At 43.0% G+C, this 25,929-nt stretch overlaps 1 long non-coding RNA gene across 1 annotated transcript; it reads right to left on the bottom strand.

Annotated features, from left to right (window-relative positions):
* Positions 1-62: 62 nt before the first annotated feature.
* On the bottom strand, positions 63-19,711 carry LOC120400321. Its single transcript, XR_005595721.1, has 3 exons — positions 19,608-19,711; positions 10,309-10,389; positions 63-177 (listed from the first exon to the last, which is right to left on the bottom strand). It is a non-coding gene; the product is annotated as an uncharacterized LOC120400321 (long non-coding RNA).
* Positions 19,712-25,929: the final 6,218 nt, after the last annotated feature.

Below are 25,929 nucleotides of genomic sequence, written 5' to 3'. Positions count from 1 at the left end.
GGTGACTCCACCTCTCCCTGGTGGAGTACCGGAGTCTACGGGAGAGCGCTCGTTTTATCGTGTCTAGATTAGACGCACTAAATCGACCCCCCCATTAGATCGATTGCTGCCCGTTGATCCAGCAGGTAATGTAGACAAGCCCCAAAACTGGGTAAGTTGGACACACTTGTCATATAGCTAAAACGACAGAAAAAGAGAATTGAAACGGCTTTTGTGACAATATCTTGTAATAGCATTTTGCCACACTTATTTCTAATCAATTCTGAGACAGCACACTCAGTTCATTAGGCACTGTTTGAAGATTATTATTCTGATTAACCTAGGGGACGAAAGTAGTTGTCTCTCAATTACACACGACTTGCAAGATCAAATTTTATTGCGCTATTTATGGCTTGTGGAATTGATTCTCTCACAGAGAACCTTAACTCCACTTGAGTAACTGACCTCAAACCTTCCATAAAAGAGTTTTCCCTATGTGACCATTCCCTCAGCTTGCCCTGCTAGATTACAATGTACTGTTTTCTTAAACATACACACTTCTTACTACAGGAGAAAAATCAATCATAAAGAGACTGCAATTTCAGTGGTCTCAGGTAAGAACCTTCTCATAAACAAATGCAATTCTTAGTCTATCAAATTCCTAAAGTGAAATGCTCCCTTATTCTATACACAGAGCTGTATGTTGCAGTCCCTGGAGAACTCCAGCATGGGAACAGGCTGGATATGCTGGTCCTCTCCCCAAACCCTCTTGGCCACACATATCAGGACCCAGGGGAGAGCACAGAATGAGGCACTAGCCCCCTCCAACCACTCAGGCCAGACTGAGCAGAAGCACCAGAGGACATTTTAAGAACATAAGAATGGCCGTACTGGGTCAGACTGAAGGTCCATCTAGCCCAGTATCCTGTCTTCCGACAGTGGGCAATGCCAGGTGCCCCAGAGGCAGAGCAAAGACAATAGCAGCGTGAAATTGACAAAAATGTCAATTTCATTGCTGGGACTGCTGTGTGCTGTGAAATTGAGCACTCTCAGGGCTCACAGCTTGGGGCTGTCACTCCCAGGGTAGATGGGGTGCTCCAGCTGTGAGCCCCCTTATGGCTGTCAGTTAGGGTGACCAGATGAGAGACGTGAAATACCGGGCCGGGGGGGAGGGGGTTGGTGCCGGCAGAGCAACAAACAAACAAAAGAGCTGCCGAAGCATAGGAAATATTGGACCACAGGAGCTCTGCACGCTACCCACACCCCGAGAGCCAACTCCACAGCCCCCGTTGGCTGGGAACCACAGCCAGTGAGAGCTTCACGGGCTGTGTCTGTGGGCGGGGGCAGTGTGCAGAGCTCCGTGCTGTCCCTCCACCTAGGAGCGAGAGGTACATGCCGGCCACTTCCAGGAGCCACCTGAGGTAAGTGCCACGTGGAGCCCGCACCCCCTTCTGTACCCCAAACCACTCACCCCTGGCCCCACCCCAGAGCCCTCGCCCCCTCCCACACCCCAACCCCCTGCCCCAGCCCAGTGAAAATGAGTGAGTGAGTGAGTGGGGAGAGGGAAGACAGTGAGCAACAGAGGGCAGGGGGATGGAGTGTGCAGGGGTGGAGCCTTAGAGAAGGGGTGGGGTAGGAGCGAGGCAAGGGTGTTGAGTTTTCTGTGATTAGAAAGTTGGCAACCCCTAGAGCCAAGGTCTGGAATGCCTAAAAGGGACTGTGTTTGGCTTCTGCTGCACCAGTGTGGTACTTCAGAAACTCTTTTGTCACTGGCTTGGTGAATCTAATTATAGAATAAACCACCAGCTTTGGGGATTGTCTGCCTTATGTCTTGCAGTCTGCCATGAGCATGGCATTGTAAGTGTGGTCCATCCAGGCACCCAGTCACACATGGCTGCATTGGAGCTGCACAATCAAGGAATCCTGAAGAGCCATATGGGGCGGAGGCCAGAGGGGCATTTCTAGTACTCCGATGTGTATGTATCGAGTTATGATCAAGAAAGTAAAGGGATGGTGTGTGGGTACGGTAGGGTTACTGGTCATTACAGAGAATTAAATGCAAGGAATTAATTCTTTAAAAGTGTAAGTGCCTTCACCATGCTCCTTACACATTTGCACTGATGGTCAGGGCAATGACTAGTAACTAAGGCTAAGATTTTGTCACAGGTATTTTTAGTAAAAGTCACAGAGTGGTCCCAGGCAATAAACAAAAATTCACAGAAGCCCAAGTCCTGTCCCTGAATTTTTCTAACAATACCCTCAAGGTGGGGGAACAAAATGAGCACTGCTGGGGCTTGTAGCTGCTCCTGTGACAGGGGCTGAGCACTGCTGATCCAGCCCTGGGGCGGGCTGACCTAACCCCAACCGCTGCTCCGGCAGCCCTGGGGCTGAAAGTTGCTCCAGCCCTGCCCCAGAAGTAGTCACGGAATCTGTGACCTCCATGACAGAATCAGTCTTAATAGTAACTAATGATAACAAATATTAAGTAATGATTAAATAAATCTGTTAGAGTTGAGTTGAACAATAATTAACGTGGACTGATCTAGTTAAAAGAGTAGGAGAATTAATCATCTGGTCCAAATTCTGCTCCCAAGGACACTTGTAAAATTGTAAGAGAAGCAGCTTCAAGGGGGTTGCCATATTCCAGATTTACAACAAGGTAATGAGAACCAAATTTGTAAGCAAACACAAGAAATGGTTTATTTGGAGTTCTGAACATAGGAACCATATTGGAAATTCTACTGTATTTTCAATATTCCTGTATCTGGCAAGAGACTTGCCAAATTGTTAAGTGTAAAATATCTCATCATCGTATGACTCTTCATGAAGACTGATCCTTAACAAAGAGAGGTCTGCAGAAATTTACAATTCTCCCCCAACTCCCAGCTACGTTTTGAACTTGAATGATCTGTAACAGCTTTCATTTTCAGAAGGAACTCTGTTTAACCATTTCAAAAAATAGAATTAGCAGAATTGAGCTCACAATTTAGGTTACCTTGCCAGTACCCCTTTAAAATAATATGAACCACCAAGAGTCATCCTTCACCAATCACCCTACAAGAGTTGATTTACATTTCTGTAATGATAGAACAGCTGAACAACTTATTTAAGCCTTTCATAAGCAACAAAAATTATTCTTAGGCCTGAAATCTTGTGAAATAAGTTCCAGTCCACTTACTAAACCCCCCTGAAATAGGATGTTCATAATAGAAGTGGAGACAGAACCCAATTGTTTTAGTTAAAAGCATGCCATGATAATCTGTCACTTGTCATAACTATTGCCTGAAGATGTTGTCCCCACATATTTGCTTTACACGCTAGGGAAGGGAAAAGAGGCACAAGCAAGAGTGGCCTTCCTTATCTAACATCATTTGTTGAAAAATGCACTTTTGAAGTTAATCACATTACTTTCACCTCCATAACCAGTGTAGAACCTGAATGTTTAATTATGCTACTGGTTTTATACCTAATCAATCTTTTTCATTAAAATCCAGTGAAGCAGACAACTGAGATAATTAGAAGCTAAAAATTTTAATTAAGATGATTCTGTTGTAATTAAGAGTCATTGTTTACCTCATCAGAAAGCTATTAGGATTCAGGAGAGGGTTGCCCTGTTCATTTTTTGTAAGCCTTTTTTGAGCTTTGGGCAAAATAAATCATATAGGTTTTATATATTTTAAAAAGCATTATAGTTGTATCCATCCTGCATGCAAGTCAGAGTCACAATCTGTCAGTGGCCTGATACGGTGGTTATGTCCTGAGTAATTACAGAACACTTTTGCATATTAATTATTGAACCTCTCTTGCTGCTTTAAGGTCCAATCATACGTGTAGCTCACCTGCAAATGTTCTCTTACAACATTTGCTTATTGCTTTGATTTAAAATAGGGAATTTCAAAAATATCAACTCTCTTCTGCAGCATTCAGTAATGTCTACCCATTGTAGAGTATTGCTTCACGCAAATACCTGACAGAGGTGAGACAAAGGATCTAGCTGGATTCTGAAAGAATAATCAATCATTCTATTTGATTAAAGGATAGAAAATACATTCAGCTCCACCTATAATTATTGCAATCAATTGACATCATTTGTGATGTGTAGCTTTACTACATTCACACTTACTGTATGGTACTGTAACTAACTGAAGAAGTGCTCACAGCAACACTATTACAAACCATAGAATTAACCGTAGAAGCTGCGGCATGTACATGATCCTAGAGGGGGTACCTGAAAAGAGTTTCGTCTGCATGAAGTGCTGCCTGATAGAGTTGATAGAAGAAAAGATCCAAGGATTGGAGATGCAGGTGGAAACTCTGGTCAAGTTTAGAAGGGGGTTCAAGCGGATGATGGAGCAAAGACATGATGAGGCCAAAGGGAAAAGCTCAGACTTGCAGATGGAAGCAGGACCAAAGAACTCTGAGGGGAGACTGCTGGGTGAGGAAAGTGGACTGTGGAAGCGTGTGACTAAGCGAACCAGGCAGAGGAAACGATGAGCTAGTGAAGGAGCAATAGAGCTCAGGAACAGGTTTGCGGAGTTGGAAAATGAAGAAGGGGCACAGCAGGTGGTTGCTGAAGGTGAGAGGGCAAGGAAGAAGAGAAGAGCAGCTAGCCCTATTAAGAGAGGGGAAGAGTCAATGGAGATGACACCAAACATGAGCCCCAGGAGGATACGGGGTGGGTTGCAGAGGATTGCAAGGGTGAATAGGAATCAAGAGGACTTTCAGCCAGAGGGAATAGGGGATAGACCGGAGAATCGCACCGTCACCAGGAAAAGGCACGTCTACATGATTGGGGACTCCTTACTGAGAAGGATAGACATGCCTGTAACCAGAGCTGATCCAGAGAACAGAAGGGTGTGCTGTCTGCCCAGTGCTAAGATACGGGATGTGGACCTGAGGCTGAAAAGGATCCTAACGGGAGCAGGAAAGAATCCGTTGATTGTCCTTCATGTGGGAACGAATGATACGGCTAGATTCTCGCTGGAACATATCAAGGGAGACTATGCCAGGCTGGGGGAGACACTTAAGGAAATCGAGGCTCAGGTGATCTTCAGTGGGATTCTGCCTGTTCCTAGAGAAGGGCAACAAAGGTGTGACAAGATTATGGCAATCAACAGGTGGCTCAGGCAGTGGTGCTATAAGGAGGGCTTTGGGATGTATGGCTATTGGGAGGCATTCATGGACAGAGGACTGTTCTCTCGGAATGGACTTCACCTGAGTAGGGAGAGAAATAGACTTCTAGGAGGGAGGCTGGCACAATTGATTAAGAGAGCTTTAAACTAGGAATTGGAGAGAGATGGTTGGGAGATGTCCAGGTAATCTCCACGCCAGATTTTAACATTGAGAGGGAAGAAAACGAAGCAAGAAAGGATACAGCCATGGTTAGGAGAATGGACATATGGAGGAGGGGTACCGTAGATACAATTCTAATAGGTGATACTGGTGGTAGAACATCTGGGCCTAATCGGGTAAAGAATGTGAGTGAAGCCAAACACCAAGAATTAAGATGTTTGTACACCAATATGAGGAGCCTAGGTAACAAAATGGAGGAACTAGTGTTACTGGTGGAGGAAGTGAAACCAGATATTATAGGGATAACAGAAACATGGTGGAATAGTAGTCATGACTAGAGTACAGGTATTGAAGGCTATGTGCTGTTTAGGAAAGACAGAAATAAAGGCAAAGGTGGTGGAGTAGCATTGTATATCAATGATGAGGTTAACTGTAAAGAAATAAGAAGGGATGGAATGGATAAGACAGAGTCTGTCTGGGCAAAAATCAAATTGGGGAAGAAAGCTACTAGAGCCTCCCTTGAGATAGTGCTTGAGGTGTGCTGTAGACCGCCGGGATCTGATTTGGATATGGATAGAGACCTTTTTAATGTTTTTAATGAAGTAAATACTAATGGGAATTGTGTGATCGTGGGAGACTAACTTCCCAGATATAGACTGGAGGACAAGTGCTAGTAATAATAATAGGGCTTAGATTTTCCTAGATGTGATAGCTGATGGATTCTTTCACCAAGTAGTTGCTGAACCAACAAGAGGGGATGCCATTTTAGATTTGGTTTTGGTGAGTAGTGAGGACCTCATAGAAGAAATGGTTGTAGGGGACAAACTTGGTTTGAGCGATCATGAGCTAATTCAGTTTAAACTAAATGGAAGGATAAACAAAAATAGATCTGTGACTAGGATTTTTTATTTCAAAAGGGCTAACTTTAAAAAATTAAGGAAATTAGTTAGGGAAGTGGATTGAACTGAAGAACTTGGGGATCTAAAGGTGGAAGAAGCCTGGAATTACTTCAAGTCAAAGTTGCAAAAACTATCAGAAGCGTGTATCCAAAGAAAGGGGAAAAAATTAATAGGCAGGAGTTGTAGACCAAGCATCTCAGAGAGGTGATTAAGGAAAAGCAGAAAGCCTACAAGTAATGGAAGATGGGAGTGATCAGCAAGGAAAGCTACCTTATTGAGGTCAGAACATGTAGGGATAAAGTGAGACAGGCCAAAAGCTATGTAGAGTTGGACCTTGCAAAGGGAATTAAAACCAATAGTAAAAGGTTCTATAGCCATATAAATAAGAAGAAAACAAAGAAAGAAGTGGGACCACTAAATACTGAGGATGGAGTGGAGGTTAAAGATAATCTAGGCATGGCCCAATAGCTAAAGAAATACTTTACCTCAGTCTGTAATGAGGCTAATGGGGATCTTAGGGATAATGGTAGGATGACAAATGGGAATGAGGATACGGAGGTAGATATTACCACATCCAAGGCAGAAGCCAAACTTGAACAGCTTAATGGGACGAAATCAGGGGGCCCAGATAATCTTCATCTAAGAATATTAAAGGAACTGGAACATGGAATTGCAAGCCCATTAGCAAGAATTTTTAATGAATCTGTAAACTCAGGGGTTGTACCATATGACTGGAAAATTGCTAAAATAATTCCTATCTTTAAGAAAGGGAGAAAAAGTGATCTTGGCAACTATAGTCCTGTCAGTTTGATATCTGTAGTATGCAAGGTCTTGGAAAAAATTTTGAAATAGAAAGAAGTTAAGGACATTGAGGTCAATGGTAATTGGGATAAAATACAACATGGTTTTACAAAAGGTAGATAGTGCCAAACCAACCTGATCTCCTTCTTTGAAATTGTAACAGATTTTTTAGACAAAGGAAATGCAGTGGATCTAATTTACCTCGATTTCAGTAAAGCATTTGATATGGTTCCACATGGGGAATGATTAGCTAAATTGGAAAAGATGGGGATCAATATGAAAATTGAAAGGTGGATAAGGAACTGGTTAAAGGGGAGACTACAACGGGTCATACTGAAAGGTGAATTGTCAGGCTGGAGGGAGGTTACTAGTGGAGTTCCCCAGGGATCAGTTTTGGGACCAATCTTATTTAATCTTTTTATTACTGACCTTGGAACAAAAAGTGGGAATGTGCTAATAAAGTTTGCGGATGACACAAAACTGGGAGGTATTCCCAATACAGAGAAGGACCAGGATATCATTCAGTAAGATCTGGATGACCTTGTAAACTGGAGTAATAGTAATAGGATGAAATGTAATAGTGAAATGTGCAAGGTCATGCATTTAGGGATTAATAACAAGAACTATTGTTATAAGATGGGGAGGCATCAGTTGGAATTAACAGAGGAGGAGAAGGACCTCAGAGTATTGGTTGATCACAGGATGACTATGAGCTGTCAATGTGATATAGCCGTTAAAAAAGCTAATGCGGTCTTGGAATGCATCAGGCGAGGTATTTCTAGTAGAGATAAGAAGGTGTTAGTACCCTTATACAAGGCACTGGTGAGACCTCATCTGGAATACTGTGTGCAGTTCTGGTCTCTCCTATTTAAGAAGGATGAATTCAAACTGGAACAGGTTCAGAGAAGGGCTACTAGGATGATCCAAGGAATGGAAAACCTGTCATATGAAAGGAGACTCAAAGAGCTTGGCTTGTTTAGCCTAACCAAAAGAAGGCTGAGGGGAGATATGATTGCTCTCTATAAATATATCAGAGGAATATATACCAGGGAGGGAGAGGAATTATTTAAGCTCAGTACCAATGTGGACACAAGAACAAATGGATATAAACTGGCTATCAGGAAGTTTAGACTTGAAATTAGACAAAGGTTTCTAACCATCAGAGGAGTGAAGTTCTGGAACAGCCTTCCAAGGGGAGTAGTGGGGGCAAAAGACACATCTGGCTTCAAAACTAAGCTTGATAAGTTTATGGAGGTGATGGTATAATGGGATAGCCTAATTTTGGCAATTAATTTGACTACTAGTGGTAAATATGCCCAATAGCTTGTGATGGGATGTTAGGTGGGTTGGAATCTGAGTTACTACAGAGAATTCTTTCCTGGGTGTCTGGCTGGTGAGTCTTGCCCACATGCTCAGGGTTTAGCTGATCGCCATATTTGGGGTTGGGAAGAAATTTTCCTCCAGGGCAGATTGGCAGAAGCCCTGGGGGGTTTTCGCCTTCCTCTGCTGCGTGGTGCATGGGTCACTTGCTGAAAGATTCTCTGCACCTTGAAGTCTTTAAACCATGATTTGAGGACTTCAATGGCTCAGACACAGGTTTGATACAGGAGTGGGTGGGTGAGATTCTGTGGCCTGCATTGTGCAGGAAGTCAAACTAGATAATCATAATGGTCCCTTCTGACCTTAAAGTCTATGATTCTATTCAGTCATGACCCTCTAGGATTCTAAGACACAAAAGTGCATACAACTGAATTAGGGGAGACTGTCAGTTTTTTCCCCAAGTAAATGTCAGCATTCAAAACTAAACTTTTACTTCAAAGGCCTTGTCTATGGACAGAGAGGAAACTGAGTTTGAAAACTATAAAAATGCAAACTAAAATGGTTCCTAACAAGAACTGACCAGCCACTGTGGAGGGAAGCAATTCTTAAACAACAGACTATATTCTTAGAACCAATAGTTTAAAAGCCACCAAAAAATAAAAAATTAAACAGGATTTAGCAAGGATAAAAACATGGATCTTCTCATTCACACCTTCAGTCTGCCCCTCACTCCAATCCTGCAACAAACTTTCCATGGAGTCCAAACCAGAACAATAGGAAGGATGCCTTGAAACAGATGACTAGTCCTCCCCCACAGGGGCCAGGGAAGATCTATGCAGAAGGAACAGCCCCCATTTTAATAGATAAAAACAACATAAAAGGTTGCCAAAGAGTTAATCTGAAGATGTTTCAGGTGTCACCTGAAGTTATTAATTTATGGAATAACTACCCATCTCCATCCACAGGATGTATGTTTGATAATAATAGAATGTAGCCATTCTTGTGAGGCAGGAAAAGAATGTCGGGGGAAAAACAGGAGAGAAAACAACAGCAGTTCCCAACTTTTTCCAGACTAAGCTCTTGGATGTGCTTGTCAGGACCCACCACTGCTCAATCAGTCATGACTGGTCTAACGTGTAATAAAGCCGAACTCCGATTGCAAGTCTTTAGAGCTGCCCTTCTTCCACCACAGGTTATACAAGCACGAACAATTGAATGGTAAGTGAATAACAGTGATACAACAGAGCCTCAATAAGGAAGGCAAGTCACAGGAGCCTGACATACCAGTAGCAGAACTAGCATATCTAGGCCTAGGAGCCACGAGTACAAAGGAAAGGTAGGGGAGACTATTCACATATAAAGCCTGCATTGTAGATGCTAATGTAAAGCACATGCTAGAGTTGTTATTCATTGCAGCTGTATGAAAGCTAATGACATGAAACAGCCACAGTGCCTCTCCACTGACCCCCTGTGCAATTTTAGGCCTGCCTTTTTAATTGGCAGAACTAAATCAATTTCTCTCTTAATTATGTGTCACATCTGAGATGTGGCTTTTCATTTGCTTAAATTTCTAATGATTGGAGCTGCAGTGACTGGTGACTCAGAGATTTAAGCATAAAGAAATAGCACTCTTACCTGCTCATCCATTTTAACAGCTCCTTTGACAAAAGGAGTGTTCATCTGTTTATTGAGAGACGCAATCCTAAAGCCTCTGAAATGCATTGGTAGTGAAGACTGGTTGCGAATGATCAGAGGGAAACATAAGGTTTCTCTAGATCAGGAAAATGGACCCAGGTGGGTTATCTGACTCTGATCACCTCTCCTAGTCCTAGACAAAGGAGGGGCAGAGGGAGATAATCTCAGTCACTGGGGTTCCTTGGACAGCTATAGCTCAAGAGCCTCATTTTCCACACATGCAATCTAAAGTTATAGGAGGGGCCTGCATATCAACCTTTCTTAAAGTTGACTAGCACTTCCCATTATAGCCCCCCATTTCCACTCCTTTCCCCTTACCTACTTCAAGCATTTGAGCTGAAATTTTCCACACTTGTTGTCTTCTTCCAGCTGACTTTAAAGTTTCAGGACCAAGGCTTTAGCCCTTTATAAAAACAAGGGAAAATAGTGTGGTCTCTGTTATCCCATTTTTATGTCTTTTTTAAAAAATAATAATAATAATAAGAGCTCTAGCATCTCAGTAGTTTGCAGTAAAAACTTGTAATTTGGAAGAGGGATAAGTCCTGGGGTCAGGAACAACAGTGTTGCCAACACCCACTTGCCTAGAGCCCCTGTGAGCGCTACGCAAGCTGCTTGGGGTGGGTGACGAGCTCAGAGGGTAACTGCCTATAACATAGCAGGGCCTGGTGGCCAATAAGAACGGATTGCTGTGGGTGGCAGCTAAGAGCAAGCTCTAGTTTGTGTGCCGTCAGGTGCATGTAGCATTATAAAGAAACTCATTTTCCACATTCATGCAAGGAGAACAGGTGCTAAACACCACACTCATGACAGTATTGTGAGTGGCATCACAATTTCTGGTCAATTTTGAGGTTGGGTCTCCAAGAAAATACAGGCAGCTCAGTAATGTAAAGTTCCCTGTAGTTTTCCACTTCGAACACAGGCAACTGTGCCACTTGTTCTGCAGGTCATAGCAACTGCCTGCAGTACTGGGGCACAGTTTTTGGAGCAGGTGCAGCAGAGCAGAGCTGGCCCCAGCTCACAGCACGGTAACAGTGCAGTGGACTCACGCACACCCCACCCCCACGCTCCACCGCACACACAGAGTAGTGCAGAAAAAAGAAGTTAAGCCTCCTCCTCCTACTCTGCTAGCTGGACACATGGGGCAACTACTGGAGCCTGGCAGGGGACTGAGGGAGCAGGAGGCTGCAGGAGCCTCTTGGAGGAACAGGGGGTTGGCAGTGGGGAGTGTGGAGGGCTCTGGGCATTGGTGGGGGAGGAGGGACCTGGATTTGTATGCACATTTTATATGTGTATAGGTTGCATTTTCCATACACATTGGGAATGGGTGGATGGGATTGAAAAACAAAAACAGAAGATATCCCAAAAATGTGTTTGTAAAAGCTTGTGATGCTTTGATTTCCAACTGATTTTTATTTAAAAAAAAACAATTCTATTGTGGTTGACAATCCTGGAAATATTCTATCATCTCCATGAAAATACATCCCGGTTTGACCAGTTCATAAGCCACAGAAGTCACCATTCACACTGTGCAGTAGAACTGAGACACTTGCTCTTAAAAATCTCTGAATATTGCACCTGCACTGAGAATGATTCCTGACTCCACTGATTCTCCTGCAGCAGAAGCAGCTACACAAGTCACACCAAAAATACCCTGTGGCCTAGGGTCCTGTAGACTCTGAGTTTAAGTCTAATTTGTATATGAGTGATGTTAAAATCTACATTTCACAACCCTTTTTGAGAAAGGTGTCATACCCCTTCTCTACCAGAGACACAAAACTCAGCATTTTACAGATGCCGCAACAAAGGTTCAATAAGGTCACTTCTGGAAGAGCTGGAATAAAACTTTGGGTTTTAATATGTTAATTAAACCCAGTTCTCAGCCACACAGCCTCTGAAAAAGAGCCTACAAAAGCTGTCTGCTTGGATAGGCTGTCTGTAAAGTGGGGCCATTCATGCATATGTATTGTACTGTTTCAGAGTGTTATGTGGAACTTTTTGTGCCTGACTGGGATAACAGCCTATTGCTGCTGTCTGTTGATGTCCTTCCATTAAAGGGGTAGAAGTCTGGTATTCAAACCGTGATGATGACCAATGTGCAATGGTAACACCTCACATAATAGAATTTTATTCTTTTTAAACAGAAAGTTACATATAAAAATAGATACAAGAGTAGAATATTAAGGTTGCAAAGTCAAGCACTAGTTAGAGAACACCAGAATTAAGTTTACTCATGCAACCTTAATTCTGCACCCTTGTGCATATGCATTATGAGAGTCTAATTCAGGGGTCCTCAACGCGGTGCCCGTGGGCGCCATGGCACCCACGGGGGCATTTAAATGTGTCCACGTCCTGGCCAGCAGTGGAGCATCTGCGGAAATGCCGCCGAATTTCAGCGGCATTTCGGTGGTGACGCCTCTCAATGACTCCGCTTACCGCCGACAAGTGACGTCATCGAGAGGCATCGCCACTGAAATGCTGTAGAAATTCGGTAGCATTTCAGCGGGTGCTCCACCGCCTCCACAGTCCTTCATCTGGCGCCCGCCAGACAAAAAGGTTGGGACCACTGGTCTAATTACATGATCAAACACTATTTTTTCTGGCATGATCCCACCTCACTCTCTGAAAAAAGGCTTTGAAGTCACAAAAAGGCATAATCAGACCTCCAAAGAAGTTTCTGGCTCCTAGGCCTATGCTCAGTTACTGCTTGTATGTGGTAGCGCCTAGGGGACCCAACTCACTAGGCACTGTACAAATATGAAGCTGTGACACAGTTGCTGCTCCAAGGAGCTTAAAATGTAAATAGACAGACGGGTAGGACTGGAAGTCACAGAGAGGTCAAGTGAGTCACTCAAGGCTACCCAGCAGGCAGAGGCTAGAATATGGGTCTACTGAGTTCCAGCCCAGTGCCCTATCCACTAACCCAGGCTGCAGCTCATCAAAAATTAGAGATTTGTTATACTACAGTATTCTAAAGTAATGGCCACATAAAAACATTACAGTTAACCATGAGGCTTCTGAAGTGATTTGGACCATTACTGCAAACTGCTATTGTATTTACTGAGGTCTTTCCATTAAGGCCAGGATTCTTCAAAACCCAACGGTAAAATGAGCCAGAATTGCTGGAGAGTTAAGAGGGCCTGGGTTCATATACATTTTATGTATCAGTGGGTTTCAAATCCTTTAAAAGGAGCATAACATCCTTTTTGAGCATCTAAATCACCCAAGAGGAGGAATGAGGGAGATTTAAAAAAAAAACCCAACCCTGACAGGGATCAGTAGTGATACATTAGCACTGATACTCCGGCAGCAGTCTGAATAGGAGACACATTAAGAACACATTGCTAGAGATGATTTAGGAATGCCACATTATGGGATCCAGCTATCCATAAAGCACCATTTTCTGAAATATTAATATTTAATTACAGAGGTGGCAGCAAGCTGCAGGGTTTTTTATGTGCGCCCTGAGCTATAGATAAAATATTGGCGATAATATGAAAGCTTGTACCTGTATAAACTAATAGTAGTAATGTGGCAAAGTAGAGCAGGGGGGAGGGAAAAAAAGACAGACCTCAAACTGTGCATAGGGGTGCTGGTAATTGGAAGAGTCAATGGCTATATGATTCAAGAAAATAGCTTCCCTTGAGAAGGAGACTGATTGTCCTGCATTTATACAGCGGCTAACCAACACTAAGCAGGCTTTCCTTTGCATACTATTGGTGCCAGCCCAATGAGGCAGAAAATTGCATCATGTCATTTAATTTCCCAATCTTTGTTTTCATTGTATTAATCTTTTGGCTTTGCTTCACTTTATAATTTAAAGGCTCAGCAAGAAGCAAACCAAATGGAAATTCAGCTTACTTTCATGTCTAGCTGATTGTGTTCTGTGCAGTTTTGGAAAGTTTAATTCTTCATAATCCCACCCATGAATAATAATCATCTGTTTTTGTATGCAGACATATTAGTGTTTATTAAAGACTGCCTTAAAAATTCTTGGGAATGTGCCCAAAAGTCAGTCACCAAAACATGATTAACAAATAGGTTACAGGAAGAAAGCAGATAGTTTTAAAACAGAATTACATGCCCTGTTGTTAGAGGGGAAAAAGAGTTTCAGAACTCTGCAAACTGATAACCAGGCTAATTATTTTAAAGTTTTAAAATTCTAAAACTAAAATGGATAGACAGAGGGCTAAGGAGGACATGGTTCTTTTGGAAGCAGCACCGCACATTCTGAAGCTGTCACCGAAAATCACACTTATGCTCTAGGTGTTGTTATTAACCAACTGAGATTGGGGCACACTTGTGCTAGCCACTATTCAAACAGACAGTAAGGTCTGGCTACACTGCAGCTGGGAAATGTAATTTCCAGCTCAGGTAGATGTACAGATGTTAACTTTGATTAAGCGAACATGATAAAAATAGCAGAGTAGCTTTTGTGGCACAGATGGTGGCACAGAGTAGCGGCCTCAAGAACAGTCCCATCCAAGAATCATAGGACTGGAAGGGAGCTCAAGAGGTCATCTAGTCCAGTCCCCAGCACTCAAGGCAGAACTAAGTATCTAAACCAGTGGTGCCCAACCTTTTTCGTCTGGCAGGCGCCAGACAACGAGCCATGGAGGCAGGGCCGGCTGCAGCATTTTTGCCGCCCTAAGCGGAAAAAAAAGCCACGATTGGTGGCGCTTCATTCTTCAGCAGCAATTCGGCAGCAGGTCCTTCCCTCCAAGAGGGACAGAGGGACCTGTCACCGAATTGCCACTGAAGAGCCGTACGTGCCGCCCCTTCCCCTTGGCCGCCCCAAGCACCTGCTTTCTGCGCTGGTGCCTGGAGCCGTCCCTGCATGGAGGACCATGGCAGCAGATGAGCATCCTTCAAAATTCCGCCAACAACGGCAACGTCAATAGGCGTTGCCGCTGAAATGCCACCAACAAGCAGCAGCATGCAGAGGTGCCGAAATACCGTTGAAAATCAGCAGCATTTCAGCTGCGACACCTCTGGATGACGCAGTTTGTCGGCGGCATTTTGGTGGATGCTCATCCGCCAGCCAATACGCGAGCGCACTTAGACGCCCCGGCAGGCACCATGGCGCCCGGGGACACCGCGTTGGGAACCCCTGATCTAGACCATCCTTGACAGATGTTTGTCTAACCTGCTCTTAAAAATCTCCAATGATGCAGATTCCACAACCTCCTTAGTCAATTTATTCCAGTGCTTAACCACACTGACAGTGAGAAAGTTTTTCCTAATGTCCAACCTAAACCTCCCTTGCTGCAATTTAAGACCATTGCTTCTTGTCCTATCCTCAGTGGTTAAGAAGAACAATTTTTCTCCTTCCTCCTTGTAACAACCTTGTATGTACTTGAAAACTGTTATCATGTCCCCTCTCAGTCTTCTCTTCTCCAGACTAAACAAACCCTGTTTTTTCAATCTTCCCTCACAGGTCATGTTTTCTAGACCTTCAACCATTTGTGTTGCTCTCCTCTGGACTTTATCCAATTTGTTCACATCTTTCCTGAAATGTGGTACCCAGAACTGGACACAATACTCCAGCTGAGGCCTAATCAGTGTGGGTTAGAGCGGAAGAATTACTTCTCCTGTCTTGCTTACAACACTCCTGCCAATACATCCCAGAATGATGTTTGCTTTTTTGGCAACAGTGTTACACTGTTGACTCATATTAAGCTTGTAATTCACTATAACCCCCAGATCTCTTTCCGCAGTACTCCTTCCTAGTCAGTCATTTCCCATTTTGTATATGTGTGTCTGAATGCTCCTTCCTAAGTGGAGTATTTTGCATTGGTCCTTACTGAATTTCATCCTATTTACTTCAGACCATTTCTCCAGTTTGTCCAGGTCATTTTGAATTTTAATCCTATCCTCCAAAGCACTTGCAACCTCTCCCAGCTTGGTATTGTCTACAGACTTTATAAGTGTACTCTCTATGCCATTATCTAAATCATTGATGAAGATATTAAACAGAACTGGACCCAGAACTGATCCCTGTGGGATCCCAATCTGCCCTTCTAGCATGACTGTGAACCATGGATAAGTATTCTCTGGGGATGGTTTTCCTACTAGTTCTGCACCCACCTTATAGTAGCTCCATCTAGGTTGTATTTCATTAATTTGTTTATGAGAAAGTCATGTGAGATAGTATCAAACGCCTTACTGAAGTCAAATACCAAAAATTTAGGTAACTACTCATCTTAAGTAAACTCAGGCTTAATCTGGTGGTTTAAATTTTAAACAGAAAAAAATGTTCCCCTCCTACTCTAGAGTCTCTATGAGCCCATTTAAATAAGCCTGAAAGTGCTCTGGTGCTCTCAGGTAACCCTTCGGCCAGGTGAAGCCCACAGCGATCAGGGCAGGTTCAATATCTAGGGGTTCCTTTTCAACAATACAACACAGAAACAGCTCGAGCCCCCACCTAGTAACCTGGGGAAATTACACACCACTCCTGGGTGCCTCTGAGAGGTAATACTTCCCCACTCACAAGCATAGAGTCAGAGTGTAGAAAAGAAATGTTTAATGAAAGGAGGGAAGTCACCCAACATTAATTAGGGAAAATGCCATAAGCAGGACTCAATCATAATCTGTGCGCAGCACACCATCCCCAGAGTGAGGAGGGCAGTGTCTTCTGCCTCATGTTCTTGTGTTTTAGAACCAAAAGTTCCTTTTGCCCTTCTCTGCTCCCTCACCATACCCCACTCACTGTGGTCGGCCTTGGTCAGTGAGGACCCAGGGTTCAGAGGTGCATCTGTGTGAGTTCACCTCCCACCCATGGAAGCAGGCATCTTGCTTGCTCTGCCATCTGAGCATTTGCTCTGGCTGGCTGGCCCACCTGACATTGTCCCTCTCCACTGGCCACCCTGGCAGCCACAATTCTGTTATGCTCGCCACCTTGCCAGCCACCTGCTCACCGCTCTGCCAGCTGTCCTTGCCAGCCATTTGTCAGTCACCTTCTACTGCCACCTGCCCCTCTGCTGTGACCTCTGCTGGTCAGACTCTTGAGGTTCCACGCAGCTCTTAGTGATTGTCAGCTCTTAGTGAGCGCTTAACAAAAAACTCCTAATGGAGCCTACTTAACTCTATCTTTGAACAATGGGGAGGGCCAGGTTAAACCAGACTGGGCACCCTTAAGCAGAGTCCACACCTTTGGCATGGACACCTGCCCCCACCTGCCTTACTTTCACAAGGGTCTGGCATTTGAGCCCCTGGCTTAGCAAGTTCCTTTCAGCTGAGGGTGACCCCCTCAATCAAGCTAGGCTAAGCTCAGTTCTGCTCCCCTTTACTCGTACAATAAAGATAACCTTGATAACAACATTTCACTACCCTGCATTCAATACCAAAGTGATTTGTAACCCAACACCAGCCGAAGCTGATCACTGTGAGCAACACAGCTTCTGTCTGCTGGATAGCTTGGCAGAGTAGGTGTATTCAGATAAATACAGTTTGCTTCTGAAGTCTCTCCCTCTCCCTAGCTAGTTGTCAGGGGAGAGCTCATTCAGACCCTGCTTCCACTCAAAAAACCTGAAACCCTTCATCATAAATTCAAACATCCCAGGAGCTCATTCAAACCAACAAAATCGTCAAAACTTTTGAGCCCTCTAACTTTGGTAAATCTGCCAAGTCTGCTTCCATACATCAAGCATGAAGTGAGTTATAGTAATATAAAGAATTGGAATTAAATACATTTTAGATTTGGGCTACTCATATATGTCAAGAAACTCAACCTGTTTCTACCAGCTTGTAAATTCATACAATAGATCAGGGATGGGCAACCTTTCAGAAGTGGTGTGCCAAGTCTTCATTTATTCACTGTAATTTAAGGTTTCGCTTGCCAGTAATACATTTTACATTTACAGGAGCCAGCGGATGGAACCCCAGACTGGCAGCCGTTCTGGGGTTCCGTCCGCCTGCCCCTGCCAGCCGGGGTCCCAGCCATCTGCCCCACTCAGCCCTCTGCCAGCCTGGGGTTCCGTCCATCCAGGCTGGCAGCACGCTGAGCGGGGCTGGCGGCCAGGAGCCCAGGCTGGTAGCAGCATGCCGGTGTAAATCAGCTCGTGTGCCACCTTTGGCACGTGTGCCATAGGTTGCCGACCCCTGCAATAGATGGACATCTGTCATATGATGTGTCATGGTATAAATTTAAAGAGCTTTTTTCATAAGGGTAGAGGTGACTCTGGAAGTTAATTACTTGTATTTTGTGCAAACTAACACACAGTCTTCTTAGCCAGTAGCTGGCATGAATACTCTTCTGATATGTAATCACAGAGCTAATAGAGATAATTGGGAATATGCATCACGGCAACCAAATTATAAATGACAGTTATGAGTCCTCAAGTTAGTATTTAAGTTTGCTGTTTTAGGAAATTTGCCAATTTTTTTAATGGACATTATGTTCACTGCAAGTATTTTTTGCAAGTTCAATTTCTTTTTCCTAAATTAATAGCACTTGTCTCTAATACTGTGATTTACCACTTTATAGTGATGTGGCAAAGATACGGAACTTACTTTAAAAAGCAAGGTCTATATTTTTTAGAAGAAAAGAAATATTTCAATGAAAACATGGAAGCCAAGAGAATAATTTGGCAATCAGTATATTGGATCAAATTTACCATTTTTTTTTAAATCAGGGCTTATTTTTATAACTTTATTTGATCCCATCCAACTAGTTATGGTTCTCCTTTTGTACTTGTAAATCAGGGGGGCTAATAGTCACATCCCTTCACTGCCTGAAGAACATGGATTCACTACTGAATACATTGGCAAATATAGATGAGTATTAATGATTTGGAGTGAGCTGTTCAGAGAATTTTTGTCTTCATTATTGTCATCCTGAGAGAAGGAGCAAAACATACAGTTTCAGGATCCTTGACTCCTATTCTCTATTGGAAGATGCAACCATCTTTTGGTATTGCCCCACCAGTAGTTAGTCTCACTCTTTTAAATTAATTTGATCAACAGGATGTCTCATCTTAGGTGCAGAAAAAGCTTGGACACTTTTAAGAGGAGGAGCCACGGGATCGGGGTGGGGAGAAATAATGGCCAGTAAGCTTCTCTGTTCTTTCTGCTATACTGCTGAATAATCAAGAATTAATCCCAAATTCCTTGCCCACTTGTTCTACCACTAAACCCACTAAACCTGAAGAGATTCCTTGTTTTGCTTTTGCATATGTGGCTGATAAACACTGACAGAAGTGACAAAAATATTTTCAAATATAGTTCATTATTGAAAGTAAAGCACAAGAATTAACATAGTAGATGGGATCCATTGTCCATCTAGTATGGCATCCCATCTTAGATGATAGCCATGAGTCGATTTTTAGGAAGAAGGTGCAAGAAATCCCATAGCAGGGAATTATGGAATAACCTCCCATGGGGAAGTCCCTCTTCCTAAACTCATCAGTTAGTTGTTGGCTTATACCCTGAAGCACAAAAATGGCTAGATGATCAACAGTTGAATGTAACCATTAATGTTTCATTATCCAGAAAATGTCCTTGTTAGAATCCTGCTAAGATCAGGGTTTCTTGTGTCAATGGGTCCCACATTGCCTAAACAACAGACTCACACCAGCATGGGGCAGTTAGAGCACAACACATTAGATCACTCTGCAAATCACACACCTCTAAAGTGCTTTGCTGTGCTGTGTAGACAAGCCTTTAGTATCTTTTTGTTCTTGAATCATCATCAGAAAAGTTTTATCACCTTCTCTGTACCATTCATATTGTGCATAGTTCCAGTATGTCCCCTCTTAAGTTCTGATCCTGCAAAGATTTACAGTAGGTAAGCACATGTCAGTAGTCTCATTCAGCTCACTTGGGCTATATACAGGTATCAGGGTCCATCTGCAGAGATCCAATTGCAGAATCTGAGCTCAAGTGATTAGCAATCATAGTTCAGAGTAACATTAACTTCCTGGATTGCTCGGAAACGATTTACAAAAATAAATAATTTAATGCATTTGGAACATGATAGAAGATATTTTGTAGAATTTTGGCAATACATACTATATATGATAAATGGATTATCACAGGAGCCATTATAAAATATTTACCATGCACTTTGGCTGTTCCATTTAACTGGACAAGAAACAATACTAAAGCAAATAGAAAAAAAGTCATAAAGTATGCAGAAGTCTTCAATAAGTATATATAAAAAAGAGATGTGCACAATTTTAAAATAAATAAAATACTATACAATATATTAACCCCATCCATTATAAACTACATGTAGGTATAAATATCATAGAATAGTTTAATAGTCTGTTTATTATAAAAAGCACAACACATGAAAGGATCCTGTTAGCAAAAACTTTTTTAAAGTTCTTTACTTCTCATTAACATAATTACAACTGGAAATAACTAATGCATTTTTCACCATTTACACTTTGCTGCTAGTTTATTTTTTTTTCATTCAACACAGCTTGGACAATGAAAATTGTCTACTTGGACTACTCAGTTACACCTTTGTCTGTACAATAGTCAGTTTTCCTGAATTAGCAAAGTTATAAGGGAGTGTTGATATTAGCAGAAAAAGATTTCCAGGGAACTAAAATCATGAAAACATTTGTAACTTATAAAATTGTAGTAGATTTTCTCTTTCCAATTCTACAAAGCCAACAGATTTAGAAAGAGATAAGAAATTCCATCTCTCACTTGGACTACAATTGAGTTTCTTTATTTATTTGTTTGGGTTGCTTTGTTTTGCTTTTGTTTTTCTGGGGCAGAGTCCCTGTGTAAAGATGTCACAGAAGGCACAACTTGCACTAAAGGGAGTGATCAGGTGAAAGATCCTCCACCCATGACAATCAATGAGGGTGCATCTATCTTCTCTGAAGGGTGTATCATCCTTTCCAGCAGTTTGTGAATTTAAGTTTGAGAATTGTCCCTTAGGGAGGGCCAGATGTTGTATTTCATCCTGGTATTGCACTTCCATTGATATCTGAATGTGCACCAATGAAGTGCACTGCCCTTAGACTTTCCAGCATATTTCACCAGGTGCCAGGCCAGAGTAGGGTGACCAGACAGCAAGTGTGAAAAATCGGGACAGAGGTTGAGGGGTAATAGGCACCTATATAAGACAAAGCCCCAAATATCGGGACTGTCCCTATAAAATCAGGACATCTGGTCACCCTAGGCCAGAGGATCACGTCTATCTTGCAATCAAGGAAGAAGCAGAAAGTGGTGCATTGGGCTGAAAGGAGATTAACATGTCAAGTTTGCATTTAAAGTTAAATTGGGAGAGACAGCAAATAATAAACAATGCAGTCAGATAAAGATCTTAGTGTAGATATTTTAAATACTAACACAGCTAATAAATGCAAATGAAGGTCAGTGTAGATAAGCACAGAATTAAGAGTCTGAAAGCAAAGAATAAAAAGGAGGGACTACCTGCTTAGTGGAAATCAACTGCACTAAAATGACCAAGGATGAGATCTGGGAATTATGATAGAAGAAATCCCTAAAGCCTTCCGCTTCAGTGAGAACCTGATGGAAATAAACAAGATAGACCACTGGAAACCACAAGAATATACGGTTCAATATGTATCTCAACTCCTACATGCCACAAGGGGCCACAACAGTGGTTCCTTTAACTCACCCAACAATATTGTTAATCTATCCAGCTATACTCTTAACCCGACAGAAGAGTCTGTCCTATCTCGGAGCCTCTCCTTCTGCCCCACTGCCCCCAGAAATATGATACAGTTCTGCAGTGACCTAAAATTCTACTTTTGACATCTCCAACTCAAGGAATATTTCCAACACAACACTGAACAGCACACTAACCCACAGGAAGCTTCCTACCAACACTACAAAAAGAAGGATTGTGCATGGACTGCTCCTGAAGGTCAAAAAAACAGACTGGACTTCTCTATAGAGTGCTTCCACCGACCTGCATGAGCTGAAATTGTGGAAAAGCAGCATCACTTGCCCCATAACCTCAGCTGTGCAGAACACAATGCCATCTACAGCCTCAGAAACAACTCTGACATCATAATAAAAAAGACTGATAAAGGAGGTGCTGTAGTCATCATGAATAGGTTGGAATATGAACAAGAGGCTGCTAGACAACTCTCTGACACCACATTCTATGGGCCATTACCTTCTGACCCCAGTTAGGATTACCAAAAGAAACTACACCATCTGCTCAAGAAACTCCATAAAGAAGCACAGGAACAATACTACACTGACACACCCCTAGTGCCCCAACCAGGGGTATTCTATCGGCTACCCAAAATCCATAAACCTGGGAATCCTAGATGCCTCATCATCTCAGGCATTGGTGCCCTGACAGCAGGATTATCTGGCTATGTAGACTCTCTCCTCGGGTCTTATGCTACCAGCACTCCCAGCTATCTTTGAGACACCACTGACTTCCTAAGGAAACTACAATTCTTTGGTGATCTTCCAGAAAACACCATCCTAGCCACTATGGATGTAGAAGCTCTGCACACGAATATTCCACACAAAGATGGACTACAAGCCATCAGGAATAGCGTCCCCAATACCATCACGGCAGACCTGGTGGCTGAACTTTGTGACTTAGTCCTCACCCACAACTATTTCACATTTGGGGACAATGTATACCTTCAAGCCAGCGGCACTGCTATGGGTACCCACATCGCCCCACAGTATGCCAACATTTTTATGGCTGACTTAGAACAACGCTTCCTCAGCTCTCATCCCCTTACACCCCTACTCTACTTGAACTACATTGATGACATCTTCAACCCATGGGAAGAAGGCCCTTCAGGAATTCCACCAAGATTTCAATAATTTCCACCCCACCATCAACCTCAGCCTGGACCAGTCCACACAAGAGGTCCACTTCCTAGACACTACAGTGCTAATAAGTGATGGTCACATAACCACCACCCTATACCGGAAACCTACTACTGCTATACTTACCTACATGCCTCCAGCTTTCATCCAGACCACATCACATGATCCATTGTCTACAGCCAAGCTCCAAGGTACAACCGCATTTGCGCCAAGCCCTCAGACAGAGACAAACACCTACAGGATCTCTATCAACCTTTCTCAAAACTACAATACCCACCTGGTGAAGTGAAGAAACAGATTGACAGAGCCAGAAGGGTACCCAGAAGTCACCTACTACAAGACAGGCCCAACAAAGAAAGTAACAGAACACCACTAGCTGTCACCTATAGCCCCCAATTAAAACCTCTCCAGTGCATCATCAAAGATTTACAACCTATCCTTAGAGATGATCCCTCACTCTCACAGATCTTGGGAGACAAGCCAGTCCTCACTTATAGACAGCCTCCCAACCTGAAGCAAATACTCACCAGCAACCGCACACCATACAACATAAACACCAACCCAGGAACCAAACCCTGCAACAAACCCCAGTGCCAACTCTGTCCTCATATCTATTCAACGGACACCATCATAGGACCTAACCATATCAGCCATACCATCAGGGGCTCATTCACCTGCACATCTACCAATGTTATATATGCCATCATGTGCCAACAATGCCCCTCTGCCATGTACATTGGCCAAACCAGACAGTCTCTACACAAAAGAAGAAATAGACACAAATCTCATAGACTCATATACTTTAAGGTCAGAAAGAACCATTATGATCATCTAGTCTGACCTCCTGCACAATGCAGGCCACAGAATCTCACCCATCCACTTCAATAACAAACCCCTAACCTATGGCTGAGTTATTGAAGTCCTCAAATTGTAGTTTGAAGACCTCAAGCTGCAGAGAATCCTCCAGCAAGTGACCCGTGTCCCATGCTGCAGAGGAAAGCGAAATCATCAGGAATCATAACATTCAAAAACCAGTAGGAGAACACTTCAACCTCTCTGGTCACTCAATAACAGACCTAAAAGTGGCAATTCTTCAACAAAAAAAGTCAGAAACAGACTCCAACGTGAAACTGCAGAACTGGAATTAATTTGCAAACTGGACACCATCAGATTAGGCCTGAATAAAGACTGGAAGTGGTTGGGTCATTACAAAACCTAAACCTAATTTCCCCAATACTAATTTCCCCCTACTGTTACTCACACCTTCTTGTCTACTGTCTGAAATGGGCCACTCTCGTTACCACTTCAAAGTTATTTTTCCTCCCTTGGTATCCAGCTGTGAATTGAATTGTCTCGTTAGACTGACCTCACTCTTGGTAAGGCAACTCCTATCCTTTCACATATTTATACCTGCTCCTGTATTTTCCACTCCATGCATTTGATGAAGTGGGTTCTAGCCCATGAAAGCTTATGCCCAAATAAATTTGTTAGTCTCTAAGGTGCCACAAGGACTCCTCGTTGTTTTTGCTGATACAGACTAACACGGCTACCACTCTGAAACCTGTATATATGTTAACTACATATCCAATAAAGGCAGTTGTTAAGTTACTAGCAATGAATTATAATGAAGACTAGTGGATTACTTTAATATAAAACAACACATGGTACCAGGAATGAAGGAAGTGATAAAAAGAACTGGAAGAAGTATACAAACCAAAACAAGGTAAAAGTTGCTCAGAAGAGGAAAACAAGTTACAATGAAACTAAATGGATCAATTAAGAGTTCCCACATGACCCTGCCAGCAGGTAGGGGATCTTGGGGGACAACTACTGCACTGGTGGGGTACAAAATAAACGTTATTAAGAAAATGCAAAAACAGAGAAAATTTAATAGTGAGGGGTATGGGGTTTGTTAAGGTAGACAATTGGGGAGGGGTTTCTTTTGGTGAACAGTATAGCAGGTTTCAATAGTGGGGTACAATACAGTGGGGTACAATACAGTTGGTAACCAATTAACACTGAAGTATAAATGTAACAGGTAGCTAACAATTTCTATGTAAAGGGTGTGTCACAGCAGCATATAACCAACTAACAGTTATGGATAAAATATGTTAAATAGCAAACAATTTTAGGTAAAAATGTGTCACAGTGGTGTAAATGTAGAATGTGAGGTGTATCAGAGAGAAAAAGGGTAACCAATTTTATGCTAGATTAGGATGGGGGAAGAGAAGCACATTGTGGAGCAGAGAGCAAAGGCAGAGGCGCTGCGGTGGGAGATTTAAACTCAGGGAGACACAGAAAACAGACAGGCTATGAGTTTAAGCAGCAGAGAGACTGCAACGAGTGACTGGGGAGCTCGGGGGGAGACACGGGCAAGCTCGGGGGGAGGGGGGAGTTAGGGCAGCGGGAAGACAGACTTAACCACAATTATACAGAACACAGCAAAATCTTATCTATGATCTAACTTAACCAAGACTACACAAATTAGCAAGCAACAGAAAATGCAACAACTTTTTAAACTTAACTTACAGAGCACAATACAAACAATTCTCTAAACCTAACTTAACCACAGCTATGCAAAATGAAATTACAACTTATTTAGACTAAAGGCTAAACCTAACCTACTGGGTGCACCTTATACTAGGGGTAGTTCCAGAGGGCAGAGTGGTGTGTGCCCAGGATACAGCTCCAAGGGTGGGGTTTAAGGTGGTGGCTGCAGCAAAGGCGCTGCGAAGCTAGAAGCAGAGCAGTTACAGAACACAGACCACGGAGTTAACTTGGGTCTGTCTGCTGGGGAAACAAGGCCAGCAGCTAGGACAGGGGGAGTTTGCAAGAGGGAGATCTTACCAATCCCCAGGACAGCAGCAAGCACAGAGACAGGAACAGCAGCAGCATCAGAGGACGCAGAGAGGACTCAATTCGCTTACAATGATCAGGTGATCTCCAGGCAAAATTCGTTGTTCGTGGGAGGGGAGTTTAAAAACGGGGGTATGCTCAAAAACAAGTGAGAGCGGGGAGAGGGCTCCCCAAAGACCCCTAGCTGATCAGACCAGGTGGCAATGCAGGAACCTCTCCGGGGGTCTGATCAGAAAATGTCTGATTATAAAGGCAAACTCAGGCAGTTTCCCACCAGTAACTCTGATTGGTTCCCCTTGTTAGAGGG

Source organism: Mauremys reevesii, linkage group 3 (genome assembly GCF_016161935.1).
Source record: "Mauremys reevesii isolate NIE-2019 linkage group 3, ASM1616193v1, whole genome shotgun sequence".
NCBI classification, from domain to species: Eukaryota; Metazoa; Chordata; order Testudines; family Geoemydidae; genus Mauremys; species Mauremys reevesii.
Note: the sequence above shows the minus strand (reverse complement) of the source record. Positions and strands in the feature narration are given on the sequence as shown.